Source organism: Crocuta crocuta, unplaced genomic scaffold (genome assembly GCF_008692635.1).
Source record: "Crocuta crocuta isolate KB4526 unplaced genomic scaffold, BGI_CrCroc_1.0 scaffold866, whole genome shotgun sequence".
In the NCBI taxonomy this organism is placed as follows: domain Eukaryota; kingdom Metazoa; phylum Chordata; class Mammalia; order Carnivora; family Hyaenidae; genus Crocuta; species Crocuta crocuta.
This window is the reverse complement of record NW_027531900.1, coordinates 849942-860179: the sequence shown is the minus strand read 5'-3', so window position 1 is coordinate 860179 and position 10238 is coordinate 849942. Positions and strand designations below refer to the sequence as shown.

General features: G+C 59.0%; 1 long non-coding RNA gene across 1 annotated transcript; it reads left to right on the top strand.

Moving 5' to 3' along the window:
- The first annotated feature begins 1498 nt into the window (after nucleotides 1-1498).
- On the top strand, nucleotides 1499-2769 carry LOC144239795 (uncharacterized). The gene is made up of 3 exons (XR_013337485.1): nucleotides 1499-1597; nucleotides 1716-2122; nucleotides 2506-2769. It is a non-coding gene; the product is annotated as an uncharacterized LOC144239795 (long non-coding RNA).
- The last annotated feature ends 7469 nt before the right edge of the window (nucleotides 2770-10238 follow it).

The following is a 10238-nucleotide window of genomic DNA, read 5'->3' as shown; positions in this document are numbered from 1 at the left end:
TCCAGGTTTCTCGTGATTCATGGAGGCAGAGACAATGCTGAGTTTATACCATTATGCTCTTGGCCACGGAGGTTCAACTATCCTCACCACTGGAAGGGACAGGATGTCACCTGGCATTAGAGAGGCGGGTCCCTCGATGACAAGCACATCACATGTGCATAAGTAAGAAACCAATCCTACTGGCTGGCCTCCAAGATGCTGGGGTTTATCGGACACCACAGAGCAGCCTGGCCTCGGGACCAAATATAGTTTTAGTGTCGCTGTGAGACAGTTGGCCCTAAGAGTTAGTGGCTTACAAAGCAATCATCAGGGGCATCTGGGTGGCTGAGTCAGTTAGGCATCCAACTTCAGCTCAGGTCACGATGTCACAGTTTGTGGGTTTGAGCCCTGTATCGGGCTCTGTGCTGACAGCTCGGAGCCTGGAGCCTGCTTCGAATCCTCTCTCTCCCTCTCTCTCTGTCCCTCCCCTGCTCGTGTTCTCTTTCTTTCAAAAATAAATAAGCATTTTAGAAAAATAAAAAACAATACTCATTTCATGTCCCTCATAGTTTCTGTGGTCGAGAACCAGGAGTGACCCACAGAGCACCCGCGGCCAAGTCCCGGATGCAAGAGCAAGACCCTCCCCTGCGACGAGGCTCCACAGTGGCTCTGACGGGTGACACTCACTAGGAAACACCACTGCTCCTGCAGCGTGGAACCATCCCCTCTTCTACTCTTACCTTCACTTTCTTTTCTTTAAAAGATTTTATTTATTTAAGTGACTGCTACACCCATGCGGGGCTTGAACCTACAACCCTGAGGTCAAGAGTCGCAGGATCCACCATCAGAGCCAGCCAGGGGCCCCTCTTACCTTCACTTTCTAAAGTCTATTTAATATTATGTTGCTTAATTACTATATTAGTTTATTATTTATATATTTTATTAACTGTGTATTTATTATACTATATTTTAGTATTTACATAAAATTTTAGTATGTTTTATATTTTTGTATGGTTTTTTGTATGTTTTTTTGTATGTTTTTGTACGTTTTATAATTTATATAAATGTTATAAATCTTTTTATACAAAGAATGTTTGTGGGGCGCCTCAGTGGCTCAGTCGTTTGGGCGTCTGAGTTTGGCTCAGGTCACGATCTCGTGGTTCGTGGGTTTGAGCCCTGCGTCAGGCTCTGTGCTCACAGCTCAGAGGCTGGAGCTGCTTCGGATCCTGTGTCTCCCTCTCTCTCTGCCCCTCCCCTGCTTGTGCTCTCCCTCTCTTAAAAATAAAAATAAAAGAAGAAGAAGAAGAACGTGTGTGTGTGTGTGAAATGAGCTTTTGCAATGTTTAAAAAGAAAACCTTGCCCTTGAGGGCAGCCTGCTCCCAGCCTCAAACAGACACTGGTAACTTCTGACAATGACAAAGCATATTTCGACATTCTGCCCTTTCTCTGAAGTTATGTCCTGAGCTGTTCTGTGTTACTAGGTATCCTTCACGCGTGACACTGCGACGGACAGGCTATCTCAGCACGAGGATGTCGCATAGTATGTCCGTGTGCTTCCCCGTCAGAAATTTGTTTCAGATTGTCATGTTCTGCGATCACCGGATGAGGAATGTGCTCGTGCGTATACATGTTTCTCCTTTTGAGTTGTTTCCCAAAGATAAAGTCAGAGACTTGGAATCCAGTGGAACGGACGTTCTAGTCCCTCTCAATAGGTTTGTAAATGTTCGCCTTCCAGGAGCAGTCGGCCACTGCAGTTGGCTGCCAGCCTGCGGCAGACAGCACAGATCACCACCCATGTCCCACAGGACGTGAGCTCTGGTTTGGTCCAGGGGAGGGGGGCAATTTGCCCAGCCCACCCGGCAGCAAGGTGGAGCTGGCAAAGTGTAAGCGCAATTTATTGAGTCATCTGCCAAGCTCCTTAAGAGGAGACAGACAGCTGGAAACAAGCACCCTTTTCCCTCTTCTTGCATGGATGGTGGGATCTCCAGCACTCATATTGGGCCATGAGGCTACTTGGAGAATGGAAACTCCACATTATGCAAGACGGAGAAGAAAGATCCCCAACAACAGAGCGGAGGAGTCATGCTAGCCTTGGATTTCCTAATTCCAGGCTTACTTCCTTTAGAGGAAAATCCTGTATTAGTTAAGTGTTTGAACTTCATTTCCTTTTTAAATTTTGTTTAATATTCATTTTTGAGAGAGACAAAGCATGAGTGGGGGAGGGGCAGAGAGAGAGAGGGAGACACAGAATCTGAAGCAGCTCCAGGCTCCGAGCTGTCAGCACAGAGCCCGACGCGGGGCTCAAACCCACGAACCATGAGATCATGACCTGAGCTGAAGTCGGACGCTTAACCGACTGAGCCACCCAGGCGCCCCAAGTCTTTGAACTTCAGATCTGTTACTAGCACCTGAGCTACTTAACTGCCTCAGAACACTACTAGCATTGGTTTTAGCACATTAAAGTTTTAAACATCATTTATAGGTATCAAGTGGGACTTAACTGTTGCTTACTGGTGCCTTTTCAGAGGGACTTTGCAGGCAGAGGGAGTAGCACAGGCAAAGCTACACAAGCTGGGAGGAGAGCCTTTCCAAAGACGCGGCAGTCTCTTCTTGGGGCAAGGCCACCTGCTGTCATCTCACTGAGAGTCTCACTGCTGTCAGGTGAGGTGTCCCTTCACAGGGAACCACTGAGGTAAGCATCTGACTTAACCACTTCCCTGTTGCCATTCTCTTCCTTCCTCCTCCCTCCTCCTCAGCTCGTCCCTCCCCCATCTCCCCCTGCCCTCCCTCTCTCCTCCCTCCACTATCTGTCCCCTTCCCCATCCCCTTCCCCTCCCTCCTCCTCCCTCCCCTCTCTCCCCTTCCCTCTCTCCTCCCTCCCCTNAGTCTAACAGCTTTAGCAGGAGAGGGAACAAGGAGTCCCCTGCCCAGGACGGAGTGAGTAACTCCCATGAATATGAACAGGCTGCGCAGAGAAGGAGCCGGCAAACTGACACCCTCCGAAGCAGGCGAGCCCAGCCCCGCCGGCGCCCCGTGAAAGGCTATTTCTGTCCCCGAGTTCTGGCCGAGACACAGCATCCAGTCCGATAAATGCCCCTTTGTGCTGGAAGGGTTTCCATCGACTCATGAGATGCCCTCAAGGAGAGCCTGCTGCCTGCTGCCCTGGGCTCTGCCCAGCAACGGGCCCGCCGGGGCCTGGCCTGCCGCCCGCCTGGGCGCCATCGGAGCCAGGGACAGGGGACGTGGCGCTGTGGGGAGCCGCCCACGGGCTGCAGCCTCTGCAGCACAGGCAAGACCCGCGGGCGGCCGTCAGCCCCACGGGGAGGCCAGCGGGCCACGTGCGCCCTGGTTCCAGAGCTGGCACCGGCAGTCTGAGCGCTGGTGGCCCCCTTCCCCCGCCGGGGCACACCTGCCTCCTCCCTGCTGGCTGTGCAGGCCCCTTCGTCCCCAAACCCCTGCGTCCCTCCTCAGGAAGGGGCAGCTGCGGCCTCACACGGAGTGTCTCAGCTCTGCAACCGTCTGCTCGGCCTCGGCTGCAGAGAGGAAGGAAGCAGGTCCGAGGAAGCCTGGAAGAGGCCGCTGAGCCCGGCACCGCCAGGCACGCACCCGCCGGGGTCAGAGACGCGGGCAGGGCCAGAGGGCAAAGGGCAACCTGCTCCGTGTGGACCTGCCCTGCCGCTCTTCTCAGGAACAGGTCCTCCAAGAGCCCTGCGTGTCGGTGACAAACCCTTTACCAGGAGGAAGGCAGCCTCCCCATCTGTCGAGCCACAAGACGTGGCGGGTGACAGCATGGCCCTCGGGCACCCGGCTGCGTGAAAACCGTGCTGGACAGGCCCTCTGCTGGCCTCCTTCCGTCCCAGACTGACGCAGACTCAGTCCTCACGGGCCACGCTGACCGGCCTTGGCTCTCCCGCCGCAGGGAGCACGTGCCCCTCCCTACGGGTGATGGGTGACAGCACCCCTGGGGGCCTCCTCTTCCGTGCTCCGCAGTCAGGTCCATGACTTGACGTCAGCCTCCACCTGGAGTCCCCAGACCAGCCGCACAGCCCCCCAGGACTCGGGCGCCAGCCAGAAAGCCAGGTCCCTTGGCTCTGACGCTGGCTGAACCAGAGGCAGGGCAAGGACATCACTCTCGACGGGGGCTGCGTGGTGTCAGGCAGGGCTGGGGGCCTCAGGGCAGGGACAGGGGACGGGGCGAGGGGGTCCCAAGCTCCCCGCCCCCTGCAGCTCCTGGGGCATTTGCAGAGGTCTCCCTGGGGAGAGCAAAGCTGTGGTCAGCCTGGGGTCTAAGGTGGGCCAGGCTTCTCCAGGGGCCAGAGGAAAGGCCCTGAGGCGGCTGAGCACCCCATGCACCCACCACAGCCTCCAGGTAGCTCCAGCACGTGTCTGGGGTGGGTGGGGTGGGCTCAGGAGACCTGGGTTCAAGTCTCCACTCTGGGAGCCTCAGTTTGCCCACAGTAGAATGGGTGCAGCACCCCAGTGAGACAGTGCACGCACCAAGTCCCAAGCCCTGGGGCTCAGCATCGCCTGCTAGCGTCACCCTCGGGCCCTCGGTGGCGGTGCCTCCACTTGGTGGTAACCTGTGGGATCCTGGTCAGACCCGAGGACCCGAAGACAGGGGTGGGAAGCTGCCCTGAGCCCCCGTGTGGGGAGCACCCCTGGGAGACGCAGGAAGGATCAGGGGCATCCTGAGTCTTCCCGGAGGAGGCGACCCCCAGACTGGGAGAATGGGAGGCCTCTGGCCCTGGGCAGGGCAGCAGGGCAGGGAGGCTGTGGGCGGGGCTCGTGGGTCCCCAGCACTTGTTCTCTGAGCACCTGCGCCAGGGGCAGGGCTCTCAGACCTGGTGGACGGACCAGGAGCCACAGCCTGTCCCGGAGGGTGTCCTCTCAGCCTGCGGTTTAGCCCAGTCCTCCGGACGGCCAGGGTCAGCAGCCGGCCTTCAGGGGAGGCAGGAGGAACCCAGCCCAGACCTGACCTGCCGGCAATGTCTCTTCACCAAACCACAGGTCACCTGCCCTGCCAGGGCTCCAGACACACGCCCTCACTCCCACGACCGCCTGCGGCCCGTCAGCTTCCTGGTGTGAGTCGGCGGTCAGTGTCAGGGCAGAGACTTTGGAGCCCAGCAGCTCTGTCATTAGTGGTTTGCGGAGCACAGGCCGGACAGGGCCAGCTGGGTTGAGGAACGCCTGGAGGCTGGATGCAGCAGCCCGGGCTAGGGCATGCCCTGGGCAGCACAGGGCGTGGGCTGAGGGTCAGCGGTGCCTGGCACTTTGTGGCCGTGGAGGGGGCAGACAGCGTGCGCACAAACAAGCATGGTGTTTTCAGGAGCTGACCCAGGGCTGGGGTGAGGGGGGCTGGGGGCCACTGAAGAAGGTGGTCTCTGACCAGGTGACAGGAAGGAGCCACCTACATGGAGACCTGGGGACAGGATCTTCAGATGGCGAAAATGGAGAGTGCAAAGGCCCTGAGGTACAGAGTCCACGGAATAAACAGAAGGGTGCTAGGGAGGCTGAAGGGAGGGGCGGATGCAGGGGTCAGGTGTTTAGGGTCCAGGAGTGAGGATTTTTTCAAGAAGACTTCAGACAGAGGTAAACTGGCCAATGACATAATCTGATACACATTTTCAAAATGGGATTGAGGGGGAAGCAATTCAATCTGTTATGTGTTCTGCGTTTAAAGAAGAAGCTCTAGGGGCACCTGGGTGACTTAGTCAGTTAAGCATCCAACTCTTGACTTTGGCTCAGGTCATGATCTCACAGATCATGAGATTGAGCTTCTTGTCAGGTTCTGTGCTGATGGCTGTTTGGGATTCTCTCTCCCTCTCTCTCTGCCCCTCCCCTGCTCACTTGCTCTCTCTCACTCTCCCAAAATAAATAAACTTTTTAAAAAAGAATATCTATTAATGAAAAATATAACACATATTTTAAAAATAGGATCCAGATTAGCTNGCCAAATTATGGAACCCTCCAAACAATAAAGATTTTTTTCTTATTCACACTCAAAAAGTCTTGAGGTGGGCAGCCCAGGGGTACTTTAAGCACTGGGGACACAGTCTTCTTCTGTCTTGAGGTCGGCTGTGTAAGACTCCCAGGCCCAAGTTCAAGTTCTCCTCTTGGGCCAGTGTGGCTGCTGGAGCTCTGGCCATTACAACTGAATTCCACCCAGCTGGAAAGAGGAAATAATAAAGAACGGCACATCCCTCTGTTTAGGCCCCTTTCCCGATGTTGCATTTCCCCTTACATTGGCAGCATGCAGCCAGGCACACCCAGCAGCAGGAGAGGCTGAGAAACACAGCTTCCGTTCCGGGGGGCGATTTGCTAAGCTAAAAATCAGGAATCTGTAACAGAGAGCGAAGGGAAGAACTGATGGTGGGGGTGACCTCTGACCCTGTCACCTTTGCCCTGGCTGCTGAGGACAAGGGCTTTGCTGGGTCCAGATGCCCAGAGATGACAAGCTGAGTCAGCCCCACCCCGCTCTGGGGAGAACCCAGTGCACAATGGGCAGGACAGACGGATGGATCAGGGCTTCACGAAGAAGCCACTTGTCACGGCTCTCTCTCCGTGGTACTGGGCGGGTCCCTGCAGGACAGCCAGCCTGCTGCCCACTCGCTCCGTAAATGGCTACATGACATTCCAAAACATGGATGGACACAACTCTGTGGCTCCCTCACGGTGGATGCTCACTTTGTTTTGGGGTTCGGGGCCCTCTAGGGTTAGCTGCACCCCGCTGGGTGGTCTTGGGCATGTCACACCTCAGCGGGGGACTGGGGCGTTGTGGACACACCCTTGACCCAGGTTGGCAAGCGCCTCTGCTCCTGTCTTTAAAGTGGGGAGGGGCGCCTGGGTGGCTCAGTGGGTTGAGCGTCTGACTCTTGATTTCAGGTCAGGTCATGACCTCACAGTTCATGGGATCGAGCAGTGGGGAGCCTGCTTGGGATCCTCACTCCCTCTTTCTCTGCCCCCCCCATGTAACCACACGCACNTGGGTGGCTCAGTGGGTTGAGCGTCTGACTCTTGATTTCAGGTCAGGTCATGACCTCACAGTTCATGGGATCGAGCAGTGGGGAGCCTGCTTGGGATCCTCACTCCCTCTTTCTCTGCCCCCGCCCCCATGTAACCACACGCATGCACACACGCTCTGTCTCAAAAGTAAATAAACATTGAAGAAAAATCTTTTTAAAAAGTTAAAAACAAAGTGTGGGGGTGACACAGCACCTCCTCACAGGCCTGGCCTCCTTCCTCTGTCCTGGAAATGGAAGGTCAGCCCTGCCCCGCCCCCTGGCCCCCACGCACCCATCGGGCAGGAGCTGTGGTCCCCNCCCCCCGCCGCCCCCACCGCCTCTGTACGTGGAAACACCACCGGCACGGATCCCTGCCTCTCAGAGACAGAGACGGGCAAGAGAGCGGGCCGCTTCCTGAGGGTCTGTCCACAAACTACCCTCCGTCTGAGTGCACATCCTCCCAGGCCCCAGGCTACACGTTGAGCCCTCCCCGACGCAATGCAGGGAAACGGACNAGGGGCAGGGAGGAGGGCACTTGTGGGGATGAGCGCTGGGTGTCATATGGAAACCAACTTGACAGTAAACTATTAAAGAAAAGAAAAAAGGAGGGATGTTACTCAGGCGTCCTGCTCTCTGCCCACCTGGGGCATGAAGCTGCTGCCCCAGAGCTGCCCCACTCCTGTGCTCAGCTGTCACCTCCGGGTGACAGGGGCCCACCGAGGCTCCAGGGCCCTCCCACGCTGGGCACTGGCCTTGGTGTCAAGTGGCCTGGGCCGCTTCATCTTCAGAGTCCCCGTTTGTGACGCAGGAAGTGCTTCCCTAGTCACACAGCTCGGCGGAGCCAGCCGAACTCTGGGCGTGCGGGGGTGTCCGCGTGTGTGCTGGTGGCACACCCAGCCTTTCCGCCACGTCTCTGCGTCTCTCTGGGGAGCACAGCCAGCGTGGGACAGTCCCCGTGATCCTCTGCCCACGGGCCATCACCTGGCTTCAGCATAGGGTCTCTGCAGGAGAATCTGAAAGCAGGTGGTGAGGACACAGCAAGCACGGCCTTTGGGCCTGGCTGGGGCGGCTGGGTCGGTCCCTGCTGGCAGCAGTCTGGGAAACAGGCACTTCATAGGCAAATGAGGATGACACAGCAGTCNTCTAGAGGGAGAGACCCTGCTGTGAGGGCTGTGACCCCGACGCCAGGAAGCTGAAGTGCTGAATTGTTACACCAGGACCTTTGCTGACTCGCTCCTTCTGGACTGGGCGAATGGTGAACCTCAGCTCTGCGCGGCCGCGGGGCCCGCAGGAGACACATGCTCAGCACGGGGGCGCAGGGCCCCAGCGCCTTCCCGCCCTCAGCCCCCACGGGGCCCAGCAAGACCAAGATGCCCTCACCTGCCGAAGGGGCCGAGGCTCTGCTCCTCGCCTCCCAGCCTCCCCTGCACCCTCAGGACCCTCTCCCTGGCCCCTCCGGGAGCCAGCCTGGCCCCTGGGGTGGGAGTTTGTGCCATTCTGTGTGAACAGTGCTAACGTTTAAAATCCTGCATTTCCAGCCAGTTGTCAACAGTCAGGCGTGCGATCTGTGAGAATGACTGTACGCTGCTGTATGGGGCGTGGTGCCCAGGCCTGCCCACACCGCGGGGGGCACTGCAGACGCCCTGCTCAGGGCGGCCCAAAGCAGGACCGAGGCACGAGCCACTCGCCCTGGCTTCAGTTCCCTCAGCCTTGAACTGGGCCAACAGCGGCTCCTTCACAGACCTGGGTACGGGGTACGTGGGCAGGACTGGCACCCCCTGGGACAGCTGTCCCCCAGCCTGGCCAGTGCTGCCCCCGCTGGCCCTGCCACTCCCCCGCACAAGGAGAAGAGAAAGGTCAGCAGGAGGGCCCGGACCATGGTTTAGTGGAAGATCCCTTTTTCTGATAAATTCTCCTGGGTGACTTGCATTTTCCATGCCTTTGGTTTCACTTAGAAAAAACTCCCCTCCCAGCAGGGATGAGGTGTGGTGTGGGGGAGGGGAGGTCTCAGCCTGGAGTGTGACAAGGACCCTGGGCAAGCCAGGAACTGGGTTTCCACGCCCAGGGCCCCTTAGCGCGGGCCGGCCTGCAGGGGGCGCCCAGCCTACTGTTTCGACGGCCCGCAAGGGCCCCAGGGGTCTTGAGCTCGTCCTCCCCGTCTTGTGTCCCTCGTCAGGTGAGGTGGGAGACCTACCTCCCGAGCCCGGAGCAGAAGCCGCGTACCTGACGCACACAGGGCTGCTCAGTGCCGGTTCCGGCCTGGCCCCCAGGCCCTGCCCCAGCCGGCTCGTCACCGCCTGCGCCTAGAACAGGGCCAGGCATACAGCGGGCGTTCGATGATGACCCGATGAACGCACAAGCCTCCAGCTCCAGCTAATGCAGCCACGTAACCCGCTGCCTCCTGACCTGGGGCACTGCCACTTACCTTCTTTGATGTCACTTGGTGGGGGGGACACGGATGATCAGCCCACAGGGCCTGAGGAGACCGTGCCTGCGTCACAGGTGGGGAAGCCGAGAGCGACGTCCCCCAGCCGCCCCAGCCCACGCCGCTGTGGTGGTTACAGTTACAGAGCCCGCAGCCTGGAAGGACCACGGCAGGGCCCTGGGCCGCAGGGAGGGTCTCGGGCGCCAGGGGCCCTGCTCACTGAACACCAGGTGCTTTGGTGGAGACATCAGCAGACAATGTGGGAGAAATGCGAGTGGTAAAAGCAGCTGGGCCGGGCAGCAGGCTCGGGGTCAGGGCTGGAGGACATAGTGGCCCCGGGGGGCAACGGGCGCGGCCTCTCCGGCCGGGGCCCGCGTCTTGCTGGGCGCCCTGGGAAACAGGGACTGACTGAGCCAAGGCCTGGGGGAGCCAACGCGCTCCGGCCGCCCTCCGAGGCCCGCCCTGGCCCCCGGCGCCGTCCCAGGCCAGGGGGCCTGCCTCCCGCCTGGGGCGCGGAGGCTGCGCCAACAGGGCGGGGGCTGCACCAGGCGGACCCAACCCGCGGCGACGGCCCTCTGCCTGACCCCACCGCCCCCCACCTCCCGAGCGTGCGCGAGGCCTTCGCGTCCCCATTTCCCAGGCGGGAGGCCAGACTCGGAGCGTGCGGGCAGGCGCCGGGGGCGTGGGGCTCCCCAGGAACGCCCGCACCCTGGCAGCGGCGCGCTCGCCTTCCCGGCGCGCCCCGCAGTTTGCGAAGTGGCCCGGGAAAGGCTGCTTCTTGGCCTCATTTCACGGATTAAAAGTGTCCACGACGTGGGCAGAGCCGGACGTG